Consider the following 15748-nt stretch of genomic DNA (forward strand, 5'->3'; position numbering starts at 1 on the left):
ATAGAAATGCTAAATAGTAGTAGTAGTAATATAGAATCTGCATTTGTCTGCTTTCCTATTGTTTATGCTTGCTGTGAACATCTTGTCTATAGTTCATTGTCCTGTGCTGCAACTATCCATTTCTCATCATTAGGTTTAAGTTCACTTCTCCTTACTATTCTTGTGTCAGGTTTTGATCAACATTTGGTTCCTGAAGCAACATTTATTATTTGTTTTTGCTTGTTTTCTGATTAAATGCTTTAAAAATATTTTTCTTGTTTGCAAATTCTGTTGCTTACTTCCCTGTTTCTATTGATGGATTCTCAACCCTCCCTATTTGTCCAAATGCTTGCCAAATTCCTGGAGGAAAATTCTGTAAAAATTAGCTGGGTAGACTTAAGCTTTTGCTTATCCCTTGAAATAAACCATAACAAATATATTTACTTTTAGGAATCCACGAGGTACTTGTAACCTGGACTACCTCCATATTGGAGACAAGGTTAAAGTCAATCAAGCTCTGCATCCTAACATAAAGAAAATTATGTTGGGTCAAAGAATGGAGACCAAGTCTGAATGTTTATCTTCATGTGTCAATACATTTTGCCTATTTGGAGCTACTGATGTTGTCAAGTATGTTTGGAGGCCTAAGTAGTAGCTCTATATTGTGATAAAGTCACATCCAAGATAGTTGGGTTAACACAGTTTCAGTCTAAAATACAAGTCCCAGAAGGCATTGCAGGCAAGGAGCCAGGGGGTGAGATGAGGAACCCGAACTGGACTCCTAGCTACAATGGGAGAAGACATGGGTGTAAGCTGGCAGGATGTGTAGATTGGCTGCCACTAGGGGGAAAGAGAGATAGGAAACCCTGTGTGCAGGAGCTCATCATTAGTCTAATGCTTAACTCAGCTAGTATGGGTGTGGGGGAAGTTAATGGAAGGAGAATGATTGGTTGTGGTAGCAGAAGTCAGGGATTGATTAGGCAGGTGGGAAGGAGTTCCAGGGAACAGAGAAGCAGGAGGAGAGAAGCAGTTGCAGGCTGAAAACCCTTGGGTAAGAGAGGTTCCTAAAGTACTGAAGCAGGCTGAAATCCCTTGGGTGTGAGGAAGTTCTAAAAGTATTTGCAGGCTGAAAATCCTTGGGTAAGGGAGGTCCCTAAAGTATTGAATCTACCAGTGAAGCCGATGTAAAGGGGAATCCCTTGGGGTATGAGAAATCCCTAATGTATGGAACCCCTCTTGAAGGTAAAGAGAATATAAGGTAGAAACTGCTGCTTTGTGATTTAACTGTGATGATGAACTGAAAGAACTGCTTCTATTTGAAACTGAACTACTGTTTATTGTGCACTGGATAAAGAGCCCAGACTGGAGCTGACTGTGAGCCTGTATTTAATCCTGGTATGTGCTGATAGCCTACTGCTTAAACAGGACTATTTGCCACACACTTTCAGGTGGCTTATATGTGCTTAAGATTGAAGGTGAATGCTGCTGTTGGAACTGTGTATCAGGTCTACTAGAAACCTGCATGGAATAAAGTCCTTAAGATTGAAGTTGCAGGTGGACATTTATTTCTTGACTGTACCGGGAGCCTGTGGCTGGAGAAGATTGTTCTATCCTTGGCTGCACCTAGAGATACCTGGTTACAATATGTATAATCTATTTTTACAATACCCATTCCTCCTTTGGCTCTTGGAACAGAGAAGGGAATTCTATACATGATGCTCAAAAATGGGAGCTGAAAAAAACCCGGTGCTAAGCACTATTCCATGAAGAGTGTGCATCCTTTATAGAACGCTTACAATGCGCACAACTTAATTAGTTAACTAGCTAAGCAGCACTGTTAATTGGACGGTAACAAGCAATTATCATCACTAACTGGCATTGAGATTTTACACGCACAGCTCGATAAATGTATTCTATAGCGTGATGCACCTAAATTCTAAGTTGCATAGTTGAAAGGGGGTTTGGCCAGGGGGTGGGCATTTCTAAAATCTATGCACATTTTATTATAGAATACACCTTGATCTGTGCCTAATTTAGGCATCGGGATTTACACCAAGTAAAACGTGGCTTAAACGGATGAAACCAAATTTAGTCACAGGGCGAGCCACTCGGCATATTCAATATATTGCACAGAAATTTAAGTCTATTCTATAAAAGTTAGGCATACTTTATAGAATACGCTTAATTTTTTTTCTGCATGGATTTTTCAGGCGCCATATACAAAATCTAGTCCTTAGCGTTTATTCTTGCACCTAATTGTAGATGCCAGACTTACACCTGCTGAAACCTGGTGTAAATGCTAGGGCCCAAGTTAGGCACACCGAAGCGGTATTTTGTACTATGCGTGCTACTTTTCGGAATGCCCCTGACATGCCCATAGCTATGCCCTTTTTTGAGATACACACTAGTAGAGTTAGGCGCCATGCCTTATAGAACACTGCACAGCCAGATGTACATGCAAATCCTAAGTGGTGCCAATTAACTTCAGTAATAGGTTAGCACCAAATTAATGGTAGTTAAGGGCTCGTTACTCAATTTGCACATGCACCTTGGGTGCACAAATTTGGGCACCATATATAGAATCAGGGGGGATACAGTCTCATCATAAGCTCATTCTTAGACTCAAGGGAATGGAGGCGTTTTCTTGCTTGTACATCCAGTTCAAGATCTCTGAGACCAGTCTATAATTCCAAAGCTTTATGAGAGTATAGCTGATTTATAGCTTGTATTTTATTCTGTGATATTCAAGCACTTTAGAATATTAGTTCCAGGGTCCCATAATGTTCTTTATTGATCTCCTCTCAATGTGGGTTGAACTGTTGCTCATTCCTCTACTTCTATATATTTATATACAACTTCTCAAGTTTCTTTTTGTCACAACCTTCACCCAGAGAGAGGTTTCTCATTTTACTCAGTTTGCTCTTATGGAAAGGTTGCCTTAGTATACTTGTCCAAGAATAAAACCCCCAAAAAGCTACCCTATTGTCATCTGAGAAAGTTATTATTCAGAGTGTTTTTTCTTAGTGATCACTAGAGCTACAGAGTTTAAAAACAACTACAAGCCTTAGGCACAATTTTACTTGTGGATTGTTAGTAAATTTAGGATTATGGTAACACCCATAAACTCCTTGGGCTATTTCAGAATATTTATATCCTGCAAATCCAAAAATATATTTGTCCAGTGGGGTTAAAGTACATACACAGTCATGCAAAAGTAGACAAACCCCATAAACATCAGGGCTCAGGATATGCCAGTGGGAATCTCTGATGACACAGTGTTCCATAATCAGGGACCAGCAATAAAAAAGACACTGTCACGCATCGTACTGAGATGAGCAGCATCCACCAATGGAACGATTAACAGCCTAGTACTAGAGGACTAACATATTCCCCTGTTGAATAGGGAAGCAATAGATTTCAAATACCTAGGGCCAGGAGCAACTGCATGCAGAATGCAAAACACCGCCATCACCACCACCAATACCTTAAACCTTATCCACCAATTAGCAACCAATGTAGTGACTGCAAATAAGGAGTAATGTGGCTAAAATGACCACAAACAGAAAGCGAACAGCAGAGTTCTACATAATCTGCAAAACACAAGCGACACCAATAGGGGGACCAAGTTAAAGAGTTACAATAGTACACTATATAGTCGGCACTAGAACCTGCAAATCGCTCTGAAAAGCATCCAAAGTATATACTTCAACCAACAAACTATCCTCAATTTATAAAAGGCAGCTCTAAAAACTGAACTCATTTAGACACACAGAAAAAAGAAAATTCTTTGCCACAGTCAACAGACGCATCAATGGAGCACCAGTCTCAACATATAACTTAAGGAACAGGAATACAACTAATCCAGAACAGTTCAGTCTTGTTCAAAATTCAAAGCTAACTTATTCTGGAATATTTAGAGTTTCATTTGTGTCATACACTTTAGTAGCTTTATTTCTGCAAAAGAAGCATTCATGATCCCTACAATCACAGGGTCCAGAGACTCTTCCAAAGTCTTCACTAGCCACACTTAGTGGCTTATACAGTGGAGCTGGGTTTGACCTATAATTTCTTTTGTCATATCTATGTACATATATTTGCATATGAAAATTCAACAGAAATATTGACCTTTGGGGGGGGGGGGGGGGGTCATATCTCTGCTTCTCAAACTGCTTTTCCCATTCTCTTGCAGCTCCAATTTCACTCTGCCTCCTCCTCCTCCTCCTACTGCTGGAATATAAAGTGGTAGCAGGAGCCACTGTGTCAGAGAACTTCACTCAAGGGCAGTGGTTATCAATCTTTCTTCTATTGTGACACCCTTGATAGGCATTGTTCATATCTGTGACACTACAATTACCAGCTGAATTTAAAAAAATATCCTAAGTATCTCGTCATTAAAATGATGCAAGAGAAATATAAAAATACTCTTAAACAGAATTTACTTAACAGTTTATAAAACAAAACTGAAGGTTAAAACTTCATTAAGAAGCCTTTATCAGTGAGAAATCTGGTAATGATGTGTTGATTGCAGTTTTCAATATGAGGTTGAAGTAGACAAATCCACATTAAACTTAATGTCAACATCAAGAAACCTTTTCTCATCTTAGAGTCTATGTAGGGCACCAGGGCAGACTGACTATACAGGCAGCTGGGCAGTGCCTCCAGGGGCTCTCTTCCTCCCCCCTCCCACACAGACTACAGCCCCCCTGAGCCTCACTGTGCCTTCCCTGGTCCTACCTTGAAGGGCCCTGGTGGTCGAGTGGCTTCTTCGGGGACAGGAAAGAACACCACTCTTTTCTGCCCGTTACTGCTACTCTGCCTGGCGCCGCCATGTTTTCAAAACGGCTTCCAAGACTGTCAAGACCCGTAAGACTACCGTGGGAAGCAGTGGCGTAGCTACGTGGGGCCTGGGGGGGGGGGGGGGTCTGGACCCCCATAGATTCAGCCCTGGCCCCCTGCCGAAGACCCTCTTGAACCCCCCTCCCGCCACCAACCCTCCCCCGCCGTCGCCGTCCACCCCGCCACCGCATGAGGTACCTTGTTTGCTGGCGGGGGTCCCCAAACCCCGCCAGCTGAAGAGTCTTCTTTAGCGCCGGAGTTAGTAGACTCCGGCGACTTCATTCAACGAAGTTCGTGTGAGATCAACTGTTTTTGATGCCTTACGTCCTGCACTGTGCATGTAGCCCCATGCAGGACGTAAGGCATCAAAAACAGCTGACCTTCACATGAACTTCGTTGAACGAAGGCGCCGGCATTTACTAACTCCGGCGCTGAAGAAGACTCTCTGGCTGGCGGGGTTTGGGGACCCCCGCCAGCAAACAAGGCACTTCATGCGGCAGCGGGGCAGGCGGCAACGGCGGGGGAGGGTTGGTGGCGGGAGGGGGGGTTCAAGAGGGTCGTACTCGGCAGGGGGGTCCAAATTGGCGGCGGCGGCAGTGGGGGGAGGGGGAGGCAGCTAAACAGTGCCCCCCCACCTCGGGCTGTGCCCCCCCCCTTCCGGCGAGGTCTGGCTATGCCCCTGGTGGGAAGTCTCAAAAGTCATTTTGAAAACATGGTGGTGCAGGGCAGAGTAGTAGCAGCAGCAGCAGGCAGGAAAGATTAGGGTTCTTTCCTGCTCCCAAAGAAGTCACTAGACCACCAGGGCCTTTCAAGGTAGGATTTGGATTTAGATTGTAAGCTCCTTTGAGCAGGGACCGTCCTTCTTTGTGTATTTTGTACAGCGCTGCGTAACCCTAGTAGCACTCTAGAAATGTTAAGTAGTAGTAGTAGTAGTAGTAGTATTTGGGAGGGCCCATTGAGGCTCAGGAGTCTGCAGGGGGGGGGACGGCATATGCGATGGTAGGGGGGACTACAGTGTGTGGGAGAGGGGTGGCAGCAGCAGGCAGCGACCAGGGGAGGCCCAATGGCCTTTATTGCCCAGGGGCCCAGATCACCGGCAGTCTGCCCCTGTAGGGCACAGAGCTTACACCCTGTCATATAAAACAAATACATATTTCAATTCTGGTGTCACACTAACAGCAATACAAAATTTCTCCAGTGCCAAATACTGTGAACACAAAAACCTGCAACTATGCTACTTAAAACTAACAAACAGAACCTATGGACAGCTGTCCTGCAACATATCCAGCTGGGGCTTGTGACACCAGTTGTCATTGGAGGTAGTGGGACAACAGAAATAGGTAGCAGTTGTGGAGATTTAAAGTACCTGACTCGCTGGTTCTCTGCTCTTCCCAGCTTGCAAGCACAGGTGGTTAAAGCACAGGCTTTCTGTCTCTGCCCAATTTTTGGTGACCCACCTCCCACCTCTTGCTTGACGCATTGGTTGAAACCCACTACTCTATGGTACCCTCCCCTATACCAAGACAGATCATGGTAGAGAGAAATGGCACTCAGGCACCTACAAGAATGATTATGGCAGTGCATAGACTGGAGGTTTGAAGAACACTGCTCTAGCTGCCACTGTTGTCACAATCCCTGTTTCCATTCTACTGCCTACCTGCTGACTGATCTCCTTCCAGCTACATAGCTAACGAACAGGAAGCACAAAATCTCAGCTTATGCTAAGGACGGAATTTGAGAGAAGCTTAGTACATCATGCCAGGGGCGTACTGAGAGTGGTCTAGGCCCCTGGGCATTAAGGATCATAGGCCCCTTACCACCTATCAAAAGTGATTAAATTAAATGAAGACTAGAGGACAGAGGGCCCCCTAGTGCTATTGGCCCCCAGGCACTGCCCTGTTGTTCCAATGGTCAGTCCAACCCAGTACATTTTCTCCCTGCAGTGTGAAGACTGCCTGATTGAAGGGAGGGATTGAGAATGGTGAAGGAGACATACACATCTTGGAGGCTCCCTGAGGGAGAATGAGGTCTGTCCAAATACATCACTATCAAGCTCTCAATGCCTCCTTGCCTCCCCCTTAAGACTACCACTGCAGTGAATCTATGATTCTCATATATTCTACTACTGTTTTGCTCACTCTGCCTTGACCTAAGGAAAGAGGTTTTAGCCCCTGAAAACTAGTCAAAAACTGTAATACGTTAGTCCAATTAAAAAGTTATAACCTTATACATTTTTTTAGTTTTATTTTTATTGACCTCTATTTCTATACTTTCAAGTGAACTAACACAGCAACCACACTACTTTATGGTGGGTGGAGATCATTGCACCAGTGAAGGACGCAGAATGGGGCTGTGACCCAGTTAACCATGTACTTTGTTGCAAGCAAAGGTTTCGATACGCTGTGCTCGCAGCCCATAACGAAACACTTTCAAGGTACTGACTGAAGTTTCTTGGGCCCTTGCAGCTCTGCCACCTTATCCTAAAAAAAACTGCTACTCCATGCAATGCGTGGGCATTTAGCAACTCTTGAAACAACCTTATTAGGGATGTAAATATTTACCAAAAACAAAAAAACAGCCACTTCAACAAGAGAAACCGATTGGTGCATGGCACCCGTTATCAACTGAACAGTTAACACACGAGAGGGTTCACAAATGGAATCGAAACAACTCACTGGGCTTTCAGAACTCCATCCTGTTTTGTTTTGACCTTTTCATTTGTGCTTTTAGCATGTCCTATGATGATCACCCACTCCATCCCATTTATCAATTGTGTGCCTCTGAGCTCAGTTTTAGGCTGAGTTCTATTTCTACACACTTTCCCTTGGTGCTCAGATATCCTCCTATGGCTTTTAGTACCATCTTTATGTTGATGAATCACAGATGTACCCTCTCAACATCAGAAATTTAATCTGGATCTCAATCTACTCAAACAAAAAAAATTTTAGGTTTCTGTATTGCTTTATCTGAGAGAGGGCCCTCACCCGAGCCCCTGAAGAAAGTTTCTCATTGAAACTCACGGCATTGGAGGTACTTCACAGCATGGTGAGCTTGGCGTGATCTCTGCTATATCTTTGGAGCTTCATGTCTATTGGAGCCTTCTGCTTCGTCCAGAGTTTTCCAACACCAGGCTCACAAGATAAGTACTCTTATTTATTCTTAGAAGATATTAGCTCATTGATATATTGCTTACAAGTGATATTTTGATTTAGTGCACATTTTGTTTTGATAGCACATGTTGTCACATTATTGCACCAAAAGTACCCATTGGAGTGAGTTGCCCGATGAAAGAAGTTGACTACCACGTGAACGTGTTAAAGGTCTGAGGGCACTCCCTCCTTTAAAATTTAGTGATTTCTCTTGTTTGGTTTTTTTTGTTTCTGGCATTTACATATTTTACCAGTGAACCTTTGGATTATTTGAGTGAAAAAAAGGAAGCCAGTTCACGATGATTCCAGGTCAGCGATCTGGCAGAAAATCACCAGTCTACTATATAAAAAAAGGTTACAGATCACGTTCCAATAAGCTCAGGCAATGTCCTTATTCCTACTTTCTTTGGTTCACTAATACTATTCTGAAATTCTCTTCATTCTTTAAACACTTTCTGCTAAATGTTTTCCTCTGTAATTTATTTCTGCCTTTCCCTGGGGTTAATGAAAAAGCAGCTGTGCCACTGCATAATAACATAACAAGTGATGGGCCTTACTAGTCTTTATCTGCCTTCTAGCCTGCCCAGCAAGGTGGTTAGGGTTGTAACTGCATGTTACCCCCCTCCCCCGTACCTGTGATTAACTTTTCCATACCAGTGACTCCTAACACCACCAGCAATAATGTTTCTGACATGAAGACCCGGTTTCCTGGTGCCAGCATCGGACACTGATAGTGGAACCATGTGAGCGTCTCTCTTCTCTGTCCTTAACTCCAGCCAGTTGTACAAAGGAGGATGAAAGTACTGGGTATAACTTTTTTTGTTACCTGCAAAGAAGTTGGAAGGGGTTATTAGCAAGCAAAAGCCAATATTAAATCCAAGCAAGGCTCAGGCCAGCTGCTTTGCTCAAATCTTTGGCTCATGCCAGTCTCTGCCCTTCTATGAAAAGGCAAGTCAATAAGAATTCAACCCAGTGAGTGTGTTCTTACTTCACTTACTGAATGTCATAATAGCCTTGCATTCTATCCCACTGTGTTCTGTTCTTTGCATTTACTCTTCTTGAGTTCTAAGGGACCAATGTATTAAGAATGGTAAAAATCAGTGCTATGTTTATAGTGTTTACAGTGTTACAGGGTTATCTACCTAGTATTTTTTGTATATTTGTGTTTTAGTGCAGTTAAGCTGGAAGTTTATACTATATTGTAATTTTCTGGGCTATGGAAGTATTTTTTTTTGTTACATTTGTACCCTGCGCTTTCCCACTCATGGCAGGCTCAATGCGGCTTACATGGGGCAATGGAGGGTTAAGTGACTTGCCCAGAGTCACAAGGAGCTGCCTGTGCCTGAAGTGGGAATCGAACTCAGTTCCTCAGTTCCCCAGGACCAAAGTCCACCACCCTAACCACTAGGCCACTCCTATTTCACAGAAAGGGTGGTGGAGGCGTGGAATGGCCTCCCGGTGCAGGTGGTGGAGTCGAGGACTGTTCCAGGATTTAAAAAGGCATGGGATAAGCACGTGGGATCGCTTAGGAACAGGAAGAATTAGGGGTTACAGAGGATGGGCAGACTGGATGGGTCATATGGCCTTTATCTGCTGTCATGTTTCTATTCCCAGTTTTTTTGTTTTTTTTTAATAATGTAATCTGTGTTGAACTTACTAGGTATACGTGGAATATAAGTAAGTAATGTAATGTAACAGTGCTGTTAAGATGTATCCTTTAAACTACTGCAGAAAAGAAAAATATGAGTTCTGATATAGTAAGATGATTATACACTATTTGCTGATTCTATAAATGGCTCCCAAATTTGTGCATCAATAATCAGAACACTTTATGCCGATACATGCAAATACATACAAGGCCCAACAAGGCACCATGTTTCAGCACTAAGTGCCTGCCTCAGGGGTCATAAATTGTTGCATCATAGACACTGTTGGAATCATGAAGTCAAGAAAGTAATTTTATGAATGCAAAACTGGTCTTTACTTCCAAAAGAAGTACAGCGAGGAATTTGTGCTGCTGCGCTAACTTTTTGGCTGCTTATGTTCATGCATAATTGTTACACCGCACTTTGCAATAAGCACTTATGCAGGAACATAAGCAGCCAAAAGGTTAGCGCAGCAGCATAAATTCCTCGCTGTACTTCTTTTAGAGTGTGACATACTGCCCACCTCCCTAGCAGTACGGCTAATCAGGTTTGCAGAACATGCACACCGAATATGGAAAAGAGAGATCTCTCTTGTTCATATTCAGTCTGAATGTCCTGCAAACCCATAGCTACTGGCTGTTCAGCAGAGCTGCGAAGCCATGGTCTAGACTCTGGTTCACAAACCTGGTTCTGGAGGCACCCCAGCCAGTCAGGTTTTCAAGATATCCACAACGAATATTCTTGAGAGAGATCTGCATGCAGTGGAAGTAAAGCATGCAAATCTCTCTCATGCATATTCATTGTAAATATCCTGAAAACCTGACTGGCTGAGGTGCCACCAGGATCAGGTTTGGGAACCACTGGTCTAGGGTAGAACACAAAAGAATAGGTGAAAATAAGAACTTGAATCAGTTAAGGCCACTAAAAATCATTTCAATTTGTACTGATAAACCAGAATCATCACCAAAAACATAGACCCTTATTGTGAAATTATAGCATTGTGAACGTATCACATACCGACGCAGGGACCTTGCAATATGCTGTATATTTATATGGCACCATCGCAGTATACTGTTGTATACTATTGCCACTATATATATTATTGGGCAATTAGTTTTGGCTCCCACTCTCCTGAACTTCCAAGCTCAAGATAATAAGCCCACTCTAGGCCATAACACCATGAAGCTTCATTTGCAACTACCTGGGGGATACACCTTCTATTAACTTTAGGTCAATCATTAATTAAAAAAAAAAACCCTTCGGCCAGGAGTCATGGAACCAGGACTAGTCTCCAGTTCCAACCGCTAAATGTTACAGAGTGATCAGGCTGGCATTCCCTCCTCTCCCTCCCCCCCCCCAACCCCCTACAGGAAATCAAAGCTATATCCATTGCACCTCCTATCTGGCCCAAGGTGACAAAAACCTGACCCAGGAATCTAACCTAGCTTCCTCCACCTGGTAACACTGGTCACAGAGACACTACCCCAGCCCACAAACCTTTGCAACAGACTGCAGGTGCTTTAATATTAAATTTTAAAAAACAGTTGCGACTAGAACACACCTCACTATTTAGAAGTCAAATACCAATTTAACTTTCCAATTCAACAGAACGCTATATGCTTAATCCTCACATAATACCCTGCTATGATTTTATCCATAAGCAGCACTTGGTTTAAAAAAATAACTTTGTCAGGGTGCCAGGCTTAGATTGTGACAGACTCATTCTACCACAATGTAATGCTATCAGGGGTACCTGCAGGAAAATTTTAAAGGGGAGGATGTCCTTTAAAAAAAAAAAGAAAGAAACAGGAGAGGGATGAATAAAAGCAAAATAAGAAATCTATATAAAATCTATATATATAAATCTATATATATAAAAGGCACCACTGAAGCCTCCAGCCGGAAGTGTGAAGCGCCAGAGATATCCGGTTTCCCCATGAGTGAAGGAAAACAGCACAGCAGGGGGGAGGGGAGAGAGATGCCCTCACTCTCTCTGTAACAAAAACACAGAACAGCAGGAAACAACACTGAAGGACTGGACTCGAGGGGGGAGGGAGAGAGGGCAGAGGGCAGGGACACACACACTCCCACATTCACACTCTGAAGAAAACCTTGCTAGCCCCCACCCCCCCCCCCCCCCCCCCCCCCGTTTCATTTGCATCAGAAACAGGTTTTTTTTTTTACTAGTAGTTATATAAACAATTATTCATTGAAGTCAAGCAGGAACAGACTGTGAACCCACCCCCCCCCCCCCCTGCCCTTCCGTACATTGCAGCCATGGTCTGTGCTAGACTTTCACTAAAGGCAACTCTGTTTACTGCTCAGGACAGACAGGACAATGGATTGGCTGGAAATCCAGGATGTAAATCCCGTGACTGGAATGGGTGGACAGGACTGAACAGCAGCAGCAGTACAAGTGATCAAGAGAACAAAGAGGTAACACAAGAATTTATGAACAGTTAATTGCTGGTTAAAGGTTCTCTGCGGGACACACTTTACCCATCCATACACTGCAAGCACAAAGCAGTGTTACCATAGCACACCCTTGGGTAAATCTCTTCATAAAGGAATTTAATAAATTCCAATAAATAAATAAATAAATAAAAAGCAACATTTCTACTTACAGATTATAAATAAATAGACACTTCTATTTATAATCTGCAGGGATGCCAGAGTTCTAATCTAATGTGGAATTTGTTCATCACACAAATCCCAACTGCAGACATGCCAAGGGTGAACCATCCCAAAGAGTGAGATTGAAGGTCAAAGAGTGAGAGTTTTCAGACTGTACATCCAAGGTATAAAGTCTAGAATGATTTAATTGTAGCATTGTTTTGCGTATGAATCAAGGCAGCATTATATTATGCTGGCAATCTCTGGAAGAATACAATGTGGGGAGCAGTTTGGGTAAAATTTTTGAGCTGAAAACTGTCTTCCACCCAGTAGTTAAAAGAATTGGTTTCACAGCATATGTACTTGCTGTAAAGGGAAAAGGCACAGGACAAGGGGAAGCAGTAGGCAGGAAGGCGTGCTCAGATCTCTTCTTACTGGTTGGACCACTTGGTTTACTTTTGGAAGGCTTCCCTTCCATGAAAAACGTGATCAAGATCAGTGCACTGGTACTGAAACTCTGATGAATGAGCAATAGGGCTCAGAGAGTGTGGGAGTAAAGAAAGCTTTCAAATGAGTGTGACACACTCCTAATGAGTGAGACTTGGCATTTCTGCAACTGGTGGTTCTAGGCGGCTTACAACATATCTATCACTAAACTTCTCAAGAAACCCAATGACTATTCCATACTCAGTTACCTTGAAACCAGTGTAAAACACAGCAACATTCAACCTTGTACATCTAATTTAATCAATCTAATCTCTAACAACTATTAAATGGAAGCCACATTGAACCAAAACTTGCTTTTGGATAACAGTGGGATACAAGTATGAATAAATAAATAAAAATAAGAGACCCAAAAAACAGTGTATGGTGAGTTACATCAATCACAATACATTAGCTAAAGAGCAATATCTCAATACATATTCTTTTGAAGAAAGGCGGGAGAGGGGGGATATGACAGAGATATTTAAATACCTATGCGGATGGAGGATGGGTAGTTGCAGGTGGCTTTTATAAATTGAAATCTTATGTTTCTCTTGTGATATGTTCTATGTGGCTTTTCTCCATTGCTGTATTGTTCTACTTTGTGATTCCTTTGTGATTGACTGTTGCATTTTCTTAGTGCTATTATTCGGCAGTTTGTTGTATGGTTCTTTTGATTCTGAATAAAGCAAATGATGCCTGGATTGGCCGCTGTCGGAGACAGGATGCTGGGCTTGGTGGACCCCTGGTCTTTCCCAGTATGGCGGTGCTTATGTACTTATGTAAGTATTCTCTGAAGACAGTAGGCTTCATATTCTCACAAATGGGTAGACGCCGATCCACGTCGCCCGGTCTGGCATTTATGCCAAAGTAAAAAGTTAGAGCTTTGTGAATCACAAACCACGCTCCACTGCGCATGCGTGAGTGCCTTCCCGCACACCACGTGAACACGGCCCCCTTAGTTCAATATTATAGACACAAATCAACAATAAAAATAATGAAGGAGACAACTCCAAAGGGAGGTGGGTGGGACTGTGAGAATATGAGGCCTGCTGTTCTCGGAGAATACCTGCTACAGGTAAGTATCTTTGCTTTCTCTGTGGACAAGCAGGCTTGCATATTCTCACAAGTGGGGAATCCCCAGCATCCAGGATCACCAAAAACAACAAACAGTGGTTAATTGGACCTCGCAACAGCGAAGACATAACACAGATTAAGCTGAAACTATATACAACTGAGTGAGAGTGCAGCCTGGAACAGATTAAAACGGGCCTAGGAGGATGGAGTTAGATTCTAGAACCCAAACAGATTCTGCAATACTGACTGCCCAAACCAACTATCACGTCAGGTATCTTGCTCAAGGTAGTAGTGTGTGGACTGAAGACCACGTCGTAGCCTTGCAAATTTCTTCAATAGAGGCTGACCTCAAGTGGGCTACCGATGAAACCATGGCTCTGACATTATGAGCCGACATGACCCTCTAAGGCCAGCGCAGCCTGGGAATAAGTAAAGGAAATGCAATCTGTCAACCAATTGGATATGGTATGTTTCCCGATGGCGCTCCTCATCCTGTTGGAATGAAAAGAAACAAAAAGCTGGGTGGACCATCTGTGGGGCTTCATCCACTCCACATAGTAGGCCAATGCTGTCTTGCAATCCAAGGTATGCAAGCTGCTTTTGCCAGGATGGGCATGAGGTTGGGGAAAGAACATTGGCAAGACAATCGACTACTTCAGATGGAGCTCCGACACCACCTTCGGCAGGAACGTAGGGTGCCTGTGGAGGTCTATTCTGTTGTGATGGAACTTAGTATAAGGTGCATCCACTACCAAAGCCTGAAGCTCACTAACCCTAAGAGCTGAAATAACAGCAACCAAAAAAATGACCTTCCACGTCAAGTACTTCAGATGGAAGGAATTCAGTGGCTTTAGGAGCTTTCATCAGCTGGGTGAGAACAACGTTGAGCTCCTATGACACTGGTGGAGGTTTGGCAGGGGGCTTCGACAAAAGCAAACCTCTTATGAAGCGAACAACTAGAGGCTGTCCAGAGATGGGCTTACCCTCCACATGTTGATAATAAGCACTAATTGCACTAAGGTGAACCCTTAACGAGTTGGTCTTCAGACCAGACTCTGGTAAGTGTAGAAGGTATTTAACCCTTTAGTGTCCAATGTTCCCATCAATCTGTTCCCATATGGCTTATTATGGGAACATTGGACACTAAAGGGTTTTTAAGTAGAGTCTGTGTAGGGTAAGAAAGGGGATCTAAGGCCCTGCTCTCACACCAGACAGCAAACCTCTTCCATTTAAAAGAGTAGCACCTCTTAGTGAAATTTTTCCTGGAAGCCAGCAAGACCCGGGAGACACCCTCCGAAAGACCCAAGGAAGCGAATTCTAGGCTCTCAACATCCAGGCTGTGAGAGCCAGAGACTGAAGGTTGGGATGTAGAAGAGACCCCTCATGCTGCATGATGAGGGTCAGAAAACACTTCAATCTCCACGGTTCTTTGGAGGATAATTCCAGAAGATGAGGGAATCATATCTGCCACGACCATCATCATGATTCCGCGGTCTTGCTTGAGTTTCAACAAAGTCTTTCCCACTAGAGGTATTGGAGAATACGCATACAGAAGGCCTGTCCCTCAATTGAGAAGGAAGGCATCTGACGCTAGCCTGTCATTGGCCTAAAGCTTGTAACAGAACTGAAGGACCTTCTGACTGAGTGGCAAAAATATCCACTGAGGGAGTGCCCCATGCTCGGAAGAACTTGAGAGCTACGCCCATATTGAGAGTCCACTCATGCGGTTGCATTATCCTGCTCAGTTTGTTGGCCAGGGTGTTGTTTGTGCCCGCCAGATAAGTGGCTTGAAGAAACATTCCGTGTTTGGGAGCCTAATGCCACATTCAGATGGCCTCCTGACACAGAGGGCGAGATCCAGTGTCCCCCTGCTTGTAGGTGTAATACATTGCACCCTGATTTTCTGTTTGAATTAGAATAATTTGGTAAGATAGCTGATCTCTGAAAGCCTTTAGAGCGTTCCAG

At 43.4% G+C, this 15748-nt stretch overlaps 1 protein-coding gene across 6 annotated transcripts in view; it reads right to left on the bottom strand.

Annotated features, from left to right (window-relative positions):
- The window catches only part of ZBTB47 (zinc finger and BTB domain containing 47), a 296099-nt gene that overhangs the window by 144265 nt on the left and 136086 nt on the right, over positions 1–15748 (bottom strand). Inside the window, exon 3 of one of the 6 annotated variants that reach the window (XM_030197647.1) lies at positions 8598–8790. The exons of the other annotated variants lie outside the window; for them this stretch is intronic. The gene's annotated coding sequence lies outside the window, so the exon portion shown is untranslated. The remainder of the gene's footprint in view (positions 1–8597; positions 8791–15748) is intronic. 6 annotated transcript variants of the gene reach the window in all.

This window comes from Microcaecilia unicolor, chromosome 1, assembly GCF_901765095.1.
Source record: "Microcaecilia unicolor chromosome 1, aMicUni1.1, whole genome shotgun sequence".
Classification (NCBI taxonomy): domain Eukaryota; kingdom Metazoa; phylum Chordata; class Amphibia; order Gymnophiona; family Siphonopidae; genus Microcaecilia; species Microcaecilia unicolor.